Below are 19,331 nucleotides of genomic sequence, written 5' to 3'. Positions count from 1 at the left end.
TACAAGGTCAATACTTCTGTTCAAAGGTCAGGATCAGGATGAAAACTGATTGATCAGGAACAAAGTTCAGTAACTGGAATCAAAGATAAATCCCAGTTGCTGAACTTTGATTCTGATCAATGATCAGCAACCTGGTTTTATATTTGATTTAACCAAATCTTTGACATAACAAAAAACAGGATCAAAGATGAGTATTAGTGGTACAAGGTCAATGCTTCTGATCAGAGGTCAGGATCAAGATGAAAATTCATTCATCATGAACAAAGTTCAGCAATTGGAATCAAAGATAAATCTCAGTTGCTGAACTTTGATCCTATCAGTGATCAGCTACCTGGATTTATCTTTAATTTAACCAAGTCTTTCACATAACAAAAACACAGGATCAAAGATCAGTATTGGTGGTACAAGGTCAATGCTTCTGGTCAAAAATCAGGATGAAAATTGATTGATCAGGAACAAAGTTCAGTAATTGGAATCAAAGATAAATCCCAGTTGCTGAACTTTGATCCTGCTCAATGATCAGAAACTTGGATCAAAGATTGGGATCAAAGAGTATTCATGTTCCAAGACCAATGCTCACGATCAAAGGTCAGGGTCAGGATGCGGGTGCATTTATCAGGATCAAGATTCAGCAGCTAGTATCAAAGATGAGGATCAAAGATGAGTATTTATGGTGCAAGCTCAGTACTCATGACTAGCGGCAAGGATCAGAATAACAGTTAGTCAAAGTCAGCTTTATTGTCAAATATGCTATACATGCTCGACATACATCACAGATGCTCCTCTCAGAGCCACGATGCAGAGTATAGAATAGAAACTACTACTAAGCTAAGTAAAAAAATTACCTTAAATATTACTGATTTACAAAATCAGTCAGTATAACAGTGATATTTATTTGAACCATTTAGTTGAACATGATCATCATTTAGCACTCCGAATCAAAGATTAGGCTCAAAGAAAAGTATTCTCGATCCAAGGTCAATGCACATGATCAAAAGTCAGTATCAGGATGAAATTTCACCAGGATCCACATTCATCAACCAAATCAATGTTCAAGATCAAATATGAGTATTTCAGGTCACAGGTAAGTTCTGCATCAGGATGAAAGTTCATTTATCAGGATCAAAGTTCAGCAACAATGTTCATAGTACTCATGATCTGAGGTCAACACTCGAGGCCAGTGAGCAGGATCAGGATTAAAGTTAATTGATATGGATCAAAATTCAGCAAACAGGGTCAAAGGTGAGTATTCATGGCCTAAGGTCAACACTGAGTGGTTTTCTTATTTTGTAAACAATTCATTCATTTTTAATGTCTGTTTAAACACAATAAATCAAGTGGCACAGATGGAGTCTCTGTATTCATCTGTCTTCCTTTCAAATTTCAAATAGCCGGCATTAAGAAGCCCAGGGAGGTGACAGCTGAAACACGTCAAGAAAATAGGTCAGAAAGTTCCTGGTCCGCATACGTTGGTTGATTGTAAGTGTTGGCTGCGAGCGACGATGAGTAACGCTTCAGTCACCCTGGACAGCCCTTTTCAACAGCATTTTCCATGCCCCCGAGGAAAACATTTAACCTGCCTTTCTGTGGTCTAGCTGCTTTTGTGGACAAAAAAAGAATGCAAAAAAACTGAGTGTTGAAAAAAAAAAAGACAATTTGAAAAAAAAATTTGTGATGATGTCAAGCAGCTTCATTTTCAGCATCTCGCTGGCTTCGTGCTCGTTTTGATGATGCTGTCGGTCGCTGACTTCACTGTGTTCACGCTCGGCGTAAACACTTAGCCAGCAAAGGGGAATCGAATTTCTTTGCTCAGCCGACCGCATCATGCGGACGTGTTTGCCTGCAGAAGACAGAAAAGCAACCATCTTTTTGTGATGACAGCGGGTGACATTGCTCCGAGGGAGCCATTTCTACTCGGTGACGTCTCTGTCTGAGCGGTGACTGAGTGAAAACTGGCTTGTTTGCGTGATAAAGCACACAAATACCTTTGTCATAGTGAAGGTGTGACAATGTGTTGACACGTGCAGGGACCCGGCTTGTGATTTACAGGGACCCGCTCACAATGTCACAATGGGTCATCCAGAAAAGATTTTTAAAAAACGGACAATTTAATCATAGATATAGACACACAAAAGCTTCTTCTGATTTAAATGTAGAGTCAAAGTAGAAGTTCATTAGTCCTCTGTTTACATCATTGTTGACAATTTTAGGACCCAAGATATGGAGCTTCCATTGCCAAGATTCTGTTTAGCTTAAAAACAAACAGGGTCCCGACACAGTGCCCAGACTCACTGGGTAATGGATGGGAAGGCTGGATGCGCCGGGGGGGCTTAAAAGCGAGTCAGGGGAGAGGGGGGTCTTGAAAAAGCAGTGTTTGCCAAAGGCAGAGCCACGCAGAGGCCACGTGCACTAGAGGTGTAATACCTCATTTTTCTATCAGTTACACCCTTATTCCGCAGAGCGCCATTCCTTCACATTTCATCTGGATAGCAAATCAAGATGTGTTTTGAAGCATCGCAGTACCTTCCTGATCTATTGTTTGCCAATCTAACAAACTTGGTATACGCAGTAGTTACGACCATCGTCAGCACTAGTTTTGAAATTGGGTGAAATTTTGAAACTGTTCAAAACTTAATCTGCATCATTTTGTGGCCACTTCTGGGTGGTCATAGTCTTAACTGCTTCAATTATGTTCAGACATCTTTAAATGGGGTAGTTCAAGTGGGTACAGCTTGACAGCCGGCCGCAGGTTTACTTTTGTTTTTGAGCAAGTTGCACTTTGTAAGCCAACCTGATAGGAGGCATGCTAAAGCACTTTTTGCACTTTTTCTGGATTGTGGGGGATTTTAATAGAATGGTGCCCTGTGGAATAGCGGTGTTACTATACTGCCCAAGCCCCAGAAAGGCAAAGCCCAATTGTTTTGCAAAGATTATTAGTATTGTTATGATTATTGCCAGAGCAGGTGAGGTGCCTTTAGTGTCCACCAGAGGGTGCCTGCACTGGAGGTACAAGGTCCTATTGTTTCTGTAAAGAATATTTATAATGGCCCAAGCACTGGACATGTGGCACTGTGGGTGTCCACGAGACAGAGGTACAAGGCTACCTTCCACCGGTGTGGTGTTGTCCTTACGCAATGACCTGACAGGTGAACGTGTCGGGGAACCACTGCCAGCTAAGTGTGTCTTTGTTGACTTTTTCGCTCCCGTCTGGCCTTTGGATGATGAAACTGCTGCACTCGTGTTCTGACGTGACCTGTCCCTTCACATCAGGCCTCGGTGATGGAGACTGTCAACAGGGCATGCTTGCATTTGTCTCATAAATCCACTTCGACACACATGTCCAGAGAGCTCAAACACAGACACGCAAGAAACACCTCTGGCTTGCCAACAAGTCCTCGTCTGTCTCTCGCATTCAATGCAACGTCCGTCACCACCCTTGAAAAAAGTGAGATGAACAAATCTGCCAAGTCCACAGGGACATTACAACCCAAAATATACACATAAATGAAAGACCGTACACGAGACTATGTAACGAAGGTCATGTCCCATGTTTCAGTATACCTTAATTAGTCAGGTACAGCAAGCACATTCAGTGGTTAACGTTGATGCACCAAATCAATCAAGTGTAACAGCACATAGGCTCATCTGCTTTCTGGTGGATGCTTAAGGGATGTTGCTAAATTTATTTCACTTACACTCAACAAAATATAAACGCAACACTTTTGGTTTTGCTCCCATTTCGTATGAGATGAACTCAAAGATCTAAAACTTTTTCCACATACACAATATCACCATTTCCCTCAAATATTGTTCACAAACCAGTCTAAATCTGTGATAGTGAGCACTTCTCCTTTGCTGAGATAATCCATCCCACCTCACAGGTGTGCCATATCAAGATGCTGATTAGACACCATGATTAGTGCACAGGTGTGCCTTAGACTGCCCACAATAAAAGGCCACTCTGAAAGGTGCAGTTTTGTTTATTGGGGGGGATACCAGTCAGTATCTGGTGTGACCACCATTTGCCTCATGCAGTGCAACACATCTCCTTCGCATAGAGTTGATCAGGTTGTCAATTGTGGCCTGTGGAATGTTGGTCCACTCCTCTTCAATGGCTGTGCGAAGTTGCTGGATAACATTTGTAGTTTGGATTCAAGTAAAAAATTAGCATTAAATTATTCCCTTAAGAAGCTGTCATCCATACATTAGAAGCCTCATTCCCATATTAACCACAAATATTTGCACAACATTTTGGATGGAACTATAGTTGAACGTGCATTACACAATTAATTTTCCACTACTGTGTTGCCCGTGGGGATCCATGGCGTCTAAATTGGGTAGTGTTTTAAAATTGGTAGCTGACATTTTTTAAGGGTGGTAATAAATTATGTAGTTTCTATAATGAGTTGGAATGGTGTGTGAGTCCAGAATGTTTTTAGAACCTTAAACCTCAACAGTTTATAGAGGAAGAACTCAGCCCTTTTTTCCTGTTTATTACACATTTTTAATGTTAATTTACTGTCTTAATGTAATTAGAAATTGTTTAGGTTCTTGTTATCATATACTCTATTCTTCTTCTTATTATTATTATTATTATCATTATCATTATCATTATTATTATTATTATTTAATTTTGTTATTACTTTCTGTTTTGTCATTTGATCTTGAAATGGACCACAATGAAAATAAGTGTTTTCACTTCTTGTGTCATCCATGTATTTTTAACATATTTACAATTATAATATGTAGTTACATTGAACTTACTAAATAAAATCACACACGTACAAGACACTTCAATTTTAATACGCTGATGATTTACCACCCCTGCTCGAATGGCATGTGAGTCCAGAATGAACTTATCAGTGTTTGTTGCTCAGTGTTGTTAGATAATATGGGTAGTTTCTCCAAAAATATTAGTGCTTTCAACTTCCATTTGTTCATCCTTGACCCAAATACATAAGCATCAAATATGGCAAATGTCAGCATTCCCCGGTTTGGCCATGATTATAGTATACACATGAATGACGGCACGCATGCACGTACACAAATGTTACTTCACTTTTAATATATTGTGGCGAGCTGTGCAAAGAATGAAAACCGAACCAGAGCTTTTTGTCTTTTCTACATTCTGCTCCAAGCAGGTGCTTTTATTTTTACACACCAAAAAATGGAGACAGTGGTGGAAGACATCAAATGCAGTATGCTTCTCACTCATGGTAAGGGCAACATGCCACTTAACTAAACTAACTAAACCAATTGAACTACAAAAACACAATAAATTAATAACACTAACAACACTGTTAAACTAACATGAACCACAATAATATTTAAAATCCCAGTATCCCAATATGCATTGCAGCAAAATATCCATTGTTTATTGTTATCTAATATCCCTAATTTCTCCAAAAATATTTGTCCTATCAACTTCTGTTTTTGCAGCATTCATCCTTAACCCAAATACATAAGCATACCAAACGGCAAACGGCAGCTGTCCCCAACACAGAGGCCACTTGGCTATTATAATATAAATTTGGTCTATATACTCTCAAAAAATGCAAACCCACCTCTGTCATTGTTTTCAAACCAGTCAATAGCAAAGAATGACAAAATTGTGTGCTTATCTGATATAACTTCCCAATGCTATTCAATTAAATGAATACTTACTTTGGCATTTTTCACATTACCCAAAAAAAGCCTGGTGTCTGTACGTTTGAAGCCTCTTCAAAAATCCAAACACATCTCAGTCATGGTTTGCAAAGTAAAACAAAATTGTTTGCTTATTCCATATACAGTAAATTAAAAATATTCAAACAAAAAAAATTATTTGGTTCTTTTGTCACACACACTTTAACTTGGCATTAAATATTATTATTTTCAATTTACTGTGGAGCTGGTAGTGATTGATAGTGTGAGAAATTGTAGTTTGACTTGAAGTAAATTATCTCTATATTATACACTAAGGTGCCTGGTGTCTGTCTGACACCTCCTAATTGCACCGCCGATCTCCACACATGGTTTAGGTGGCGCTGTAGTTGAAATGCTTTATGCATTTTAAAGGTTTTTGGGCTTAGAGAATGGGGGTCATCTCCGACCTGGTCCTTTCTGTGTGGAGTTTGCATGTTCTCCCCATGTTTGTGTGGGTTCCTCTCACTTCCAAAGACATGGTGAATTGGTGACTCTTATCTGACCGTGAGTGTAAAATTGTGTCTGTATGTGTTGGCAGCTTTTCCAGGGTGTACTCCACCTCTCATCCAGTGGCCACTGGGATCGGCACTGTCTTGGTGGCTCCCATCACTCGTCTCCTTTTGCGCACATGAATCTACATGAAGAAACCTGTTTTTATACCTATATTTTTTGTGTTGGGTTCAGGTGATAAGGTATTTGAAAGCGTGAGGTGAAGGAAACAGTTCATGAAACCTCATCAGAATCTGCATGGATGTCTTGGTAGCTCCCCTCACTCGTCTCTTTTGTGCACATGAATCTAAATAAAGAAACCTGTTTTTTATACCTATTTTTTGTGTTGCGTTCAGGGTGATAAGGTATTTGAAAGTGTGAGGTGAAGGAAACAGTCCATGAAACCCCATCAGAATCTGCATGGATGTCGTGGTGGCTCTCCTCACTTGTATAGTTTGTGGACATATTCACAAAGCTTGACTTCTTTTTCTTCTTCTTTATTTGATGTCTATACGCTTCATGTTGTTGCATTCAGAATTAGATTGGAGTTGAAGGCAAGCGGTGCTGGGATTTAACAAGGCCAGACTCTTGTGGATTGTTTCGAAGTGGCAGACTTGACAAAAATGAGCGAAAACAGAGAAGGAGAACTGTGTGCGATAAGCACGTCAGTGTGTGCCGCTCCCTAAAGGCCCGGTGATGATTAGACAATCAGCCACCATGGCTCGAACATTTAGTCTGCCGAGCCCTTTGGAAAGGCGGTTGCGTAATGCCACGTCAGCATGTGGAGCGACGCCTGAGAGATGTAAAGGAAGTGGAACAAAGACACAAAGCAAGGACAGAAAACAACCCTGTCAGCCTGAGTGCTGCACAGAGATGCATATTCTTTATATCACTCACACAAGGGATTGAGTGGAAACGGGTCTGGATCTAAGCGCTATGTTTACGTTCCTTAACTAGTGATCTACAGTCCCCGTGTGACGTCCGATTCATGATATATGCAACAGAAAAATCATCAGGGGGTGCTTGTTTTTACTCGAGGGCTCTCCAGTGATTGTCGTCACAGCAGTGAGCACACGGCGCGGTGGCACGTTTGTGTTTGAGGTGTCGAGAGGCAAGAAGCGCCGCTATCACCGCCATCGCGACGGCTGATAGGAGACACACTTTACACACACTGCGAGGGTAAGCAATTATTCTCTCACGCGCGTGCGCGTGCCCTCTCTCTCTCTCTCTGTCTTTTATCCCCCGAGATTGAGCGCGGCAGCCGATGGTGAACAATGCAGGCTTTTGTGTTCCGCTATCAAAAAGTAAGACCCTTCGGCTGCTCCCTTGTTGTTCACTTACAAGTTTTACGCCGGTTTCCCTTCCTGACACAACTCCACACTGTGGAGAAATGTGGCGGGAAAGGGGTTTGAATCGGGAGCCTTCCGCGCTGAAACCAAGTGCACTAACCACTTTTCCACCACAACTTTTGTGTTGTTGCATTCCTTCACAGTACCAAGTCATAACCGCCTTTAGTAACCGTCAGAGGTGGAACAAAGTCACCATCAAGTCACTCTCAAGTCATGAATCAGCAAGTCCCAAGTCACGTCTCAAGTCATAATGACCACCAACTGTTTGCAAGCTGACTTGAGACTTGACTTGGGACTTGCAGGTTGGACTTGAGAATGACTTGACAGTGACTTTGTCCCAACTCTGGTAACCATTCATTGAACATAGTCATTCCAAGAGTACTCAAGAATCCTCTGGAGACACCAAATACCAAAGGCATCCACAGCCATCACCTTAGGTCAAAGTTGATGCCAGTTCCATAAGACTGGAAGCTCCAGGAACCAAACGACGTGGACCATCCTTCTCTTGAAATGACATTGACAATGCTGATGACCTCTTGACTTCAGATCTTCTAAGTGTCTGTCAGTCTTAAAGGTTGAGGTCTCAAAGTCATAAAGTGAATACCTCAACATCTTCAACATTTTCACCAACAGACAGACTTCTGATTACCGAATCCAGGAAGTCTTTGAAAGCCTGGCTCTTTGGCTACATCCCAATATGCACACTAGCATACTATATAGTTGGCGAAAAGCATTACACACAATCCGTAGGGTGTCCAAATACTCGGTGTGTATTTTGTCATGAGCGAATGGTTTCAAGATAATCTACTGTCTCCATAGTAGGGAGACTTGTGGACTCTCTCCCACTTCACACCACAGAAACTGGAGATAAGGATGGGCCCAATGGACCTCATAGCCTCAAAGGACTTACAGAAAATATTGGAGCACTGACTTTATAGATGGTCTGTTAGTAGCAAGTCAGATTATCTCAGATATTTGCATTAAAATGCTCAGAAAGGAGCTAACAGCCTGCTAGCATCTGGCTGTCTAGCCTCTCACTGTCACTCAAATCAACCATGCCCAAATTGTGCATTACCTTTGTAGTTTTGGAAATTTCTTCTATAAAGTTGGATGTTACTTTGGGCGTCTGTGGGTATTGAGTTGCTTTTGAAGCCCCAAATGGCCCTTCGAGGAAGTGACAAATACAGCACCGGAGGTTGCCGCTTAATTCTGATAGATGTGGACTTGCAAGTGTGCGCCATTGCAAAGAAGTAACTTGAATAGTCGGTTTTCCTCCTGACTGCAAGCTGTCCTTTCAATCGTTCACCACCCTTTTTTTTCTTTGTCTCTCCAGGCCATCTCTCACTTAATCTCCCATTCTTTCTCTCCACCTTCAATTCCGTTTAATTTGCTCAACTGGCATGGCAAGTACGCATTTATGTCAGCCGAGCATCCGCAGGGGTAAGTGATGGCGTAATAACCATAGGGAAACAATGCGCTCAAACAGGAGGGGAGTACGTATCGCTATTGAACCATTAAATAAGGGAATGCTCAATGCCCCGTGTGACTTTCGAGGAAGGCGATGACTCTCCTTTCCTCTAAACAACTCGACTGTCTCCAGTGGGACGGGCTGGATCAAAGTTGAGGATGATAAAGTAACTTCCTGTTTGTGGGTGTTTGCCGTTGCAGCGGATGAAAACCCATCCTTGATGGAGGATGTGAGGTGACTTTATGTTTTGTGTGTCAGCACGGATGACTGCTGCCAAAGTGTTGGAAGTGGCTACGGTTTGATGTGCTGGATGAAGCGCGCGTGCACATCCAACAGCTTAACACATGCAAAGGCTTTCCTGTGGCTGTACTCCAATGATCATGTACTAGGTAATAGTATGCACCACCATGAAGGCAGCAAACAGCAACGACACTCTGACACTTAACCCCAGTGACGCTGACCCCCCCAAATGTTTGACCTCTGGCTGACCTTGCCAGGGCAGTTCTGGAATCCACCGAAGTGTGTGCCATGTGTGGCACAAATTAGCACAGGAAAAACTGCAGGGGTTTTTTTGTCTTTGACTACAGTGACCTTTACCCTAATTATTGGCGTCCTGCAACACTCATCTTCTAACTTGAGGATCTCCTCCATATCCCAACAGGTGCACACAGCACCCCCCACCCCCCACCTGACCCACATCCCACCCAATCACAAAGGCACCTGGACACTGCTTGCTTGATCTAAGTCCAATACAGGCCTTGAGATCCAACTATGCTGTTGCTTATCCCGAGACACGAAAATTTAAGGTGGTTGAGAGTCTACGATGCCCCATGGACAGGGTACAAGTTTGCCGCAGGCTACTTTCCAAACCACGCTGCCCTTCTGGGATGGCTGCCATACATTTTTGTGTAGGTCATGACAGGTAGCACAGTGGATAAGTAGCTGGGCTACCAATATGTCCACCCAGGACAGATTCCCACTCACGGAACCTGCCCATGCCCATGGACAAGACACTTCATCTGCACTGTCTCAGTCCGCCGAGCCATAAATGGGTACTGGGGAAGTAACCCGAGTCACACTGGCGCCCCATCAAGAGAGGGTCGTAGATGCTTCATGCCATGAATTCCAGTGATAAATACCAACGCCAGTGAGCCCTGGACCTGAAATAGGACTTTCTACTTTATGGTATACCAAAGCTGAATTTCGATTGTGGATACTGATTTAGTGAGCGTTGACTGTGGGCTCACGGACTGCTGCGGTAGTGTCTGGTGTTCACTTGCCATCCAGCAAGAACATATACAGCAAAATCACCAGTGTTAAATTAACACTGACAGTGTCTATATGGGTCCACACTGGGTCAGTGAGGAATGTATAGACATTGGCAGTGTTGATTTAACACTGTGTTAATTTAGCACTGAAAGTATCTATAGAGATCCACACTGGGACAGTGAGGAATATATGACATTGGCAGTGTTAATTTAACACTGTCTGTGTTAATTTAACACTGAAAGTGTCTATAGAGATCCACACTGGGTCAGTGAGGAATATATTGACATTGGCAGTGTTAATTTAACACTGGCAGTGTCTATATGAGTCCACACTGGGTCAGTGAGGAATATATAGACATTGGCAGTGTTAATTTAACACTGAAAGTGTCTAAATGGGTCCGCACTGGGTCAGTGAGGAATACATAGACATCGGCAGTGTTAATTTAACACTGTCAGTGTCAATTTTACACTGGTGATTTTGCTGCGTATGGGGTTCCAAGCCCACCCTGCTCATTCTCCTTGTATATGTGGCATGTTATTGGAAAAGGAAGTGCAACCGGTGGCCAAATCCACTTAACGCATCCAAATCGGACCTGCTGTGCAAACAAGAGCAGCAAAGAGAAATAAGCTTAGGTAGTTTCCAGCGTGCACTAAATACCATTTTGTGTGCACCACATGCTGTCTCGTGTGCAGTAATTGGCATTGGCTGCATCCTGGAAGCTTGGCAAAGAAATAATTTATGTATATCCCTTTAGATGTTCCAAAATTACTTGGAACGTTGAGCAATTTTCCTCTAATTAGATTATATCTCTTCAAGATAGTATGTGGTTTGAACCACGACTAACTAATGTGCCCCAGATAGAATCGGGTGGGATCTAGATCTGCACCCACCATTGTGAATTGTTGATATCTGATTACTAGCGTGTATGAACAATAGCTAGTATCTGGTGTGCACGACAAATTTAAGAGAATAACATTCTTGCAAGTCCCTTTAGAGGCATCATGTTGTCTTGGATACTTTGGCAGTTTTCTTCAAATTACTGGAGATAATTACACTTGATGGTATTTAGTAAAACACAATATTACCTTGTGCACATCATGTACTATCTTGTGTGCACCAGATATTGTTCTAACTATATGGTACACTGGGTAATATCTGTTTTGCATGATCACACGATTATGAGCTCAGATGTCTTGAGCTGAAAAGTGAAATTCATTTTCTTTTTATTTAAACTAGTCTTTTTGCCCTTATTGGTTCACACTGTGTTTCATGCTGATAAATTTCCCGTCTGTGGAAACGGGCAAACATGGTCAATGCTAACAACCCCTGTATCACCTTTGAAGGCCAAGACATGTTCATCATGTACCCCATGTAAGATGTACCCCGAGCCTAATAAAGATGGGCCACATAGGCCAACTTTTTCTGGGTCAACATAAACATAAACCCAATATCACCTGAACAGGCCACGAGATATTATGTTGATGTTGATGCATCCTGGGATGGCTCCCAAGTCAGTTGAAGATGGGTCACATTGCCCTACCTTTCTGGGGAAATAGGTCAACTTGGTCATTAATGATAGAAATTAATGATATAAACGCAATATCACCAGCTATGCCTATTGTGGATAGTTCACTTGACCTACTTTGTACTGGGAAAATGCTTGTACTTTATATCCACTGAGGGGTCTAAGGGCTAAGGCACATTAAGGTATTTCCTGGTTTTTCACTGCAAGTCTTGCACGTTGAGGATGATTGTTTTTATGTCATGTTTCCACGTTGCACATCTTGTGAGTCAGATTCAAGCCGTTTTCTTTCCTGCTTTCCAGTATAATGGACAACATTTGTATAGCGCTTTCCATCTGCATCAGACGCTCAAAGCGCTTTCACCCACGGTGCTGCCATACAAGCCACCCACTACACACTGGGAGCAACTAGGGGATTAAGGACCTTAGTGATTTTCCAGTCGGGCTGGGATTTGAACTGAGGATCCTCTGGTCTCAAGCACAACACTTTAACCACTAGACCATCACCTCCGCCGTAATTGCCAGCTAAGTATGAGGGAGTATTTCTGAAAAGTGTAGGAGGGAAAACAAGTAGAGTTTTATTGCCTGTAGTTTTGAAGCATCGTGGCAAACAGAGAGGCATTTCAAGAAGGACATACGGGCCGCGGCAACACAGTGAAGTTTTTATTGGTCAATCTGTGTAGAAATGGTGGCGGCCATCTGGTTAAGTGCACTTGTTCCTGTGCGGAAGGTTCCCAGTTCAAATCCCACCTCTGCCCATCCTCCATGTAATATAGAGTTGCATCAGGAAGGGCGCCCAGCGCAAAACGTGCGCCAATCAACATGCAGATCCACCACGGCAACCCCGAGTGCAAACAAGGGAGCAGCCGAAGGGTCCTTACTTACTTTGTCTGGAAATGCAGAAAGTTAGAAAGCCAAAACATAACAAACGAGACAAGAAAACTGGCAAACTTCCCCACAGCTGTCCAAATGTATTTACTGTTAAACTCCAAACAATGTTTAATTCAGTTTCATCTCTCGTTCTCCATGTTGGTGGGGCAGAAATATATATATTTATATACATCCCGCGCACCACATACCTGTGTGCTCATCTCCAAGCTTCAAAGATATTTCTTGGGACACAGCCGAGAAGTCTGAGCAACAGCACTCCTTCAGAAAACATTTATTTACCTTTTTGGAATTACCATATGCCATTTTTATTTTGCGCTGGGCCAAAGTACGCCGGATTGTCAGAAACAACCTCAGTTATTTTTCCTCGCCGGAGTGTTTTTCTGAAATTTTCTTCCCCCTGTCTGCTAACTCCTTTAAGAAAGAACACAAAAATGCTGTGGGTAACAGCTGAAGGTAGAAAATCCCCTCTGAGAGTAATCTGTCTCTCCTTTAAACTGGAGCGGACATAAAATATATATGTAGATCGTTGCACGGAGGAGGATCGCCAGAACTGAAGTCTGGTTTTATTGCCTTTTGGGGAAGGTAGTGGGGGTGGGCAGGTGTGGAACCCCAAAGCTTGGTTTTTTATTTTTAGTGGAGAAAAATTGCTCATTGGTTGACTCGTATCAGTCGGTGCCAAAGGTCAGGACCTGACCCTTGATCCTGATTCACGTGAGCCTGATTCCAGGATCACAACAACACAAATGCAATTCCCAACTGAAACCCATCAATTTGATGTATTGCAGCAGAAAGGGGCAGTTGAAATGTGAAATCAGATTTAAAAATTTAATCATGTTTGGCATAATTCACCTTTTTTGTTTTTTTCATCCTACAGTGGTTTTTGATTATTGATGAGTATTTAATTGAGAAAATGGCACATGATACAAAACCTTTTTTGAAATTATTTGCTTCAAATGATATATGTTTTTTTTTTGTTTCCATAAATTTGTTTCTCATCGATTGTTGTTGTGTTCTGTATTGTCAACCTTTTTGGTAAGCAGACGGTCACCTCTCTGAGTCTGGTCTGCTTGAGGTTTTCTTCTTCAATATTATCAAATAAACTAAAGAATTGAAATTGAAATAACTATACTGATAACATCACGTGAATTATGTGCAGATTTTCACTCCCACGAACGAGACGGCCTTCGCGGTTGAGTATTAGCAAAAAAGCAAAGCAAACATGTACCACACTCGATCTTGGACCCTCGTCTATGTGGGAAGATAACCTTTTTTTGATAGATTTTCTGGAACAGGTTTGAGAAGTACTTATGCTAATTAGAAGTGATAATGAAAGCAGCAAAGCGCCAACACTTTACACCTTGCGTTACACTCTGTTTTTTTTTTTTTAAACACCCCCATGTTCCCTACTTTGCAACTGCCTTTCCAGTTGTCATTTCCATGGGAAATGCCTCTCTGGTGATTGCTGACAGCATTACAAAAGTAGCGGTTTTACAGATTTTACAGTGAATTTTTATAACTTTGTATTTTCTCACTTTTTTTTTTTAATAGCCTTGTTCTTTTTGGCTTGATGTCCTGAAGTTGTAATATCTCGCTTTGTACAAGAGGCGGTTTTAGCCAATCACTGAAGAGCGTCAGGGTCCAACACATTCATGTGATCCAGTCGGACTCGATTTATGTGGAATGACATGATCCCACACCAGTTCCCCCACCCTTTAGCCTTCATCAAAGAACTTTGGGCAACCATCATGGAAGTGACGGGTTCAGATTTGTTGCAGGAGTGGTACATGCTAGTGGGGGTAATAGCTAAAGCTGAAAGCTCGGTGGGATAGGATTTAGACTGCTGATATCAAAGTTCAATTCCTGCCCACAACCTGTCAGTACCCTTGAACAAAACCCCTCATTGGCACCATCCTAGTCTGCCCCCCAGCTGTGAATAGGTACTGGCCTTGACTGGAAATTAATCTAGAAAAATGGGCATCTCATCCAGGCGAAATCACTGATTCCCATCTCCACACCAAGAACACATTGTTTGCACCTGTGGCGGGTCTAGCTCGTCCTCACAAAACTCATCTTCAAATTATTCTGGTGTTCTCCACATGAACGCCACTACAATCCAAACACGCCACCGCCTGTAGTCCACCAAAAAGTAAAACCAGACAGAGAAGAACCTACAAAATTAGTGAGGAACTTGCCGAAAGAGTGAGCTCATCCCAAACCCCAGTTTGGGTGAAAGAGAACTAGTGAACTAGTTTGACTGAGTAAGAATAAGAGAATTGGAGTCGTCATCTAGGGAGTGTCACTTTCGACAGCTATTTGCTTTAAATAACCTTGTGTCTATCGCCGCCTTTGCCTTGTAAGTGAACCTGTTATATTGTGATAAAATATGAAATTATCTGCATGGATCTAATGTTCCTTTTAACAAATCTTGCAGAAACAGCCACTTGTGTCACAGCCACTGTAAGAGTGGGTGGTGCCTAGGTGATTCTGCTGGAAGAGCTCTCAGATTTATCGTCGAGATGAGACAAACGGGACCCATTACCTGCACGAAAGCACACTCCACTCCCCGACGTTCAACCCTTGCGTCAATTGGCAATGCTATTGTGCCAAACATTAGCCTTAAGTACGTGAACGTTTGTGCAGCGTTATGGGAAGGCGCCCTCCATCATGCCACACTCTGTTCTCCTTCTTTATGAAAATGCTGATAACTGGCAGTAACCGTGTAGAGGATTTCACGGGTGCAGCATGTTCCTGGCTCATCTAGAGGATGATGGAGGATTGGTGGATTTGCCCCCGAGGGCCACTAAAGTCCCTCAGGGCACCTGTTCAAAGGTGCAAAAGCAAGAACCTCTCTTTGGGACTGCTGTCCCCGAGAGGCGAGGCACCTTTTCAGCAGATTAGCAGGAGGAGCTTTAGCCCTTAGAAGGCTAGAGTATCTATGAGCTTCTAAGAGGGTATAGGCTGTCAGGCAATCATGCAAAGTGTTAAGTATAGGCAATGATAGTTGCATCATCCGAGGAAAACTGGCCAGAGTAAAGCACGCAGACACCGTATTTTACCACGGTAAAATACACGCACACTAATCACACTCATTCCTTGTTTTATCCCCTGGGCAACTGAGTGAGGTACCGATGGTGAGTCTAGGACAGTCTTTCCAACTGGCAACGGAGATCTTTTTCCCTGCTTCCTCCAAATAAACAACCCTGTTATTGAAAACAACAAATATATTTTTTTTGGCAAAGTAATTCCCTCCACAGGCGTGCTAGCCTTATTGCCTTGACGTCGTCTGTTGGCAGCGTGACTTGTTGGGAGCGGTAAAAAAAGAAAACCCGCCCGATGTAAGATCTGGACCACAGCCGTGTTTATCACCTTTTCTTTTAATTTCCTTCCTCGGAGCGCCTGCGCGCAAGCAGAGCCAGAGTGTGTATTGGCGTGATTATTCTGTGGCACTCTGTAGCAAGAGAGCGGTGGCAGAATGAACTACCACAGTTGCAGCTATCTCTGGCCGAACTGAGTAGCAGCGGCCCCTACGGATGGACTGATAGCGGCGGCTGTATATGAGAATCACACTGGCCTCTGGCAGCTGGCCTCGTAACCAAATGAGCTGGAAGGGACACAAACTCCAGACCGGAGTTGAGGTTGGAAAGCTGCTTATCGTGCAGTCGCGTCCCAGGCCCTCGGGGTAGAGGACTTGGGTCAGGGCAGTGTTTCCATGGTGATTGGATATAGGCTCTTTGTTTGGAGGCAGCGTTGGTCCACACTTTGTCTCAAACGTGAGGATTGGACAGAGGTGTCATACTGGTGTTGACCCGCCGTGGGTCTAATGAGTAACATAGACAGTTCTATTAGGTACAAGATATTGTTTGGTATTAACAACATATTTGAGCTATGATACTTCCGGCAAATACGATGTTGTGTAGCAGCATGTAAACACACATATATAATCGTTGACTCTACCAGATCTCTTGCACACATGGATGATGACTAAATTCTAATCACATGACCCTCACTGGAAAACTAAAAGGGAACTGTGACAGCTGCAACAAGTGGACTCATTATATCTAGAGATTATACATAACTTTGGGGTTATTTGGACACCAATTGATTATGGTGACCTTGGTGTCAATTTCAGGTCACAGCAATATATTGACGATATTGTCATTGCCAGCCCTTGTTCTCGCAATATCTCAAGAATGTGTTGACCAGTTTCATTAATATTTAGCATTAGGGTGCACTTGGATAATCTCCGACACTTTGTATGACTAGTTTGTGGGGACCGGGTGGGGATATGTCACCTGCTGATGACTCTTATATAGGTAAATATTGTAAATCTTGTGATTTGTGAAGTGTTTTATTTTGCCAAGCAGTAGTAGCAGATGATGCTAGGTGCTGCTGGCTCGCGAGCGGAATCCACTTAGTAAAAATGTCCTATTAAGAGGGACCGACGGTTTAAGGGGAGGCGGCAGCATGCATGAGCGGGTGTGAGAAGGCTGCAGAGTGTCATCGCTCCCGTGGTCTCACACCGGTCTGGTTATAGATCTTACCGAGGCAGCTACGTTTAGGCCTCAGTGCTAATGGCCCTCATGCACTAAGCCCTGGGAAATTAGGCGAGTAACCGGAGCATGCCACGAGATGCCCAGTGAACCTTGGTTGCAGGAAAGCAGTCACACCGTAGGTAAGAGGAATCGGTGTCCTGTAGGACCTGACGGCCAAGCTGGAGAGCAGTGAACTCTCTCTAACCTCAGTCGCTGGCTGTGGTCTAATTGCACTGATGCAGTGACTGAGATCGGGTGGGACCCGGCGGGAGGTGACGAGTGACCCGGGGTGCAGTATTCCAGCTGGCAAGGGGTTCTGGTTGGAATCTGAAAAAATAAAAACAAAATAGGTTAAAATGATGCTTCCAACTCAGTGTATTCACTTAGACTTAAACTAAGTGACTTTTATTTTCAGTTACCAATTCACATGGCTTTATATTTATTATATTTCTATTTATTTATATTCATATCAGTTATTCAGATGTATGTTAGTTTGGCTAGAGGATGAGTTAATTTTAGATTTAGGCTTTGTTTAGATTTAGCTCAATTATATTTATGTAATATTAGATTCACTTAACTTTATCGTCAGTGTAAATTCCTGTTAGCTTTACAGTCGCCGTAGATTCAGTTAGCTTGGACCTCGCCATAGATTCGGTTAGCTTTACAGTCGCCGTAGATTCATTTAGCTTTACAGTCGCTGTACATTCGGTTAGCTTTACAGTCGCCGTAGATTCATTTAGCTTTACAGGTCGCTGTACATTCGGTTAGCTTTACAGTCCCTGTAGATTCAGTTAGCTTTCTTGTGTCATAGATTTGGTTAGCTTTACAGTTGACGTAGATTCGGTTAGCTTTGTACTAACCGTAGATTCGGTTAGCTTTGTAGTCACCGTAGATTCGGTGGAGATTAGACGGATACTGTTTGGCTATTAACCTTAATCGACTAAGGAAGCTTAGTAGTCTAAAGATTAGACTGCTTTATGAACTGAGCCTAGCTTGAAATCTTTTTTAGATTTAGTTCATTTAGATGCTGCTGGTTTTAGATTCACTTGACGTCACATTTACAAAGCTACATACAGTATATTCGGTTAGCTTTAGATTGTTTCTTTTACTCAGCTGTTCAGTTACATTCATATTGTGTTACAACCCCAATTCCAATAAAGTTGGGATGTTGTGTAAAATGTAAATAAAAACAGAATACAGTGATTTGCAAATCCTCTTCAACCTATATTCAATTGAATACACCACAAAGACAAGATATTTAATGTTCAAACTGATAAACTTTATTGTTTTTGTGCAAATATTTGCTCATTTTGAAATGGATGCCTGCAACACATTTCAAAAAAGCTGGGACAGTGGTATGTTTACCACTGTGTTACATCACCTTTCCTTCTAACAACACTCAATAAGCGTTTCGGAACTGAGGACACTTTTTAGAGAGAAGACTCACATGGCACAGAAGTTGGTTGTCATATGAAGACTATTTTTTCCATCTTGTAAAGCGTTGAATAAACAGCTGCCTCCCTTTCTCTCCTTGCAAATTCTGGGGAGCATTAGAATGGCTAAAACTCTTCAGCTTCTGGGGTGCTTCTGGGGAGAAGAATCAAACAGAGTTTCCCTTCTATTATTATGTTTATTCTTTTTTTTTTTAAATTAGGGTTAGGGTTACCAAAAATTTTCGGCGCACGCTATGCGCACACAATCTCACTCCGGCCAAGGTCCCAGAGTTGGCAACCGTGCTCGTTAGCTTAACTTTCAAAATAACATTGGATTCAGTTACGTTTATGCCATAAACTGTTAAGTTATCTTAATATTCCCTTAGTTTTAGTGTTGGTTGAGTTTTCAGGTTGCGTTGTACTTTTAGCTTAATAATCGACAGGATGTTGATTGCTAGCTTTTCAGTTCAGTTGATAATCTTGCTACAGGAAGCACAATGGAATTTTTAAACCAGAAACCAATGTTATTATTTATAAACCAGAAGCTGTACAATACGTTGAACTGCCCTGGTGGCGTCTCCTTTGAGATGTATTTTTCACAGGTCGACCACACTGCCTAACTCTGTATCGCTCTTGTACTTGATGACACGAGTGACCTGACACATGAGGGTGGGCGGAAAAAAGCAGAAATGA

This window comes from Thalassophryne amazonica, chromosome 23 (genome assembly GCF_902500255.1).
Source record: "Thalassophryne amazonica chromosome 23, fThaAma1.1, whole genome shotgun sequence".
Lineage (NCBI taxonomy): Eukaryota > Metazoa > Chordata > Actinopteri > Batrachoidiformes > Batrachoididae > Thalassophryne > Thalassophryne amazonica.
The sequence above is the reverse complement of the archived record's forward strand: the minus strand, read 5'-3'. Positions refer to the sequence as shown.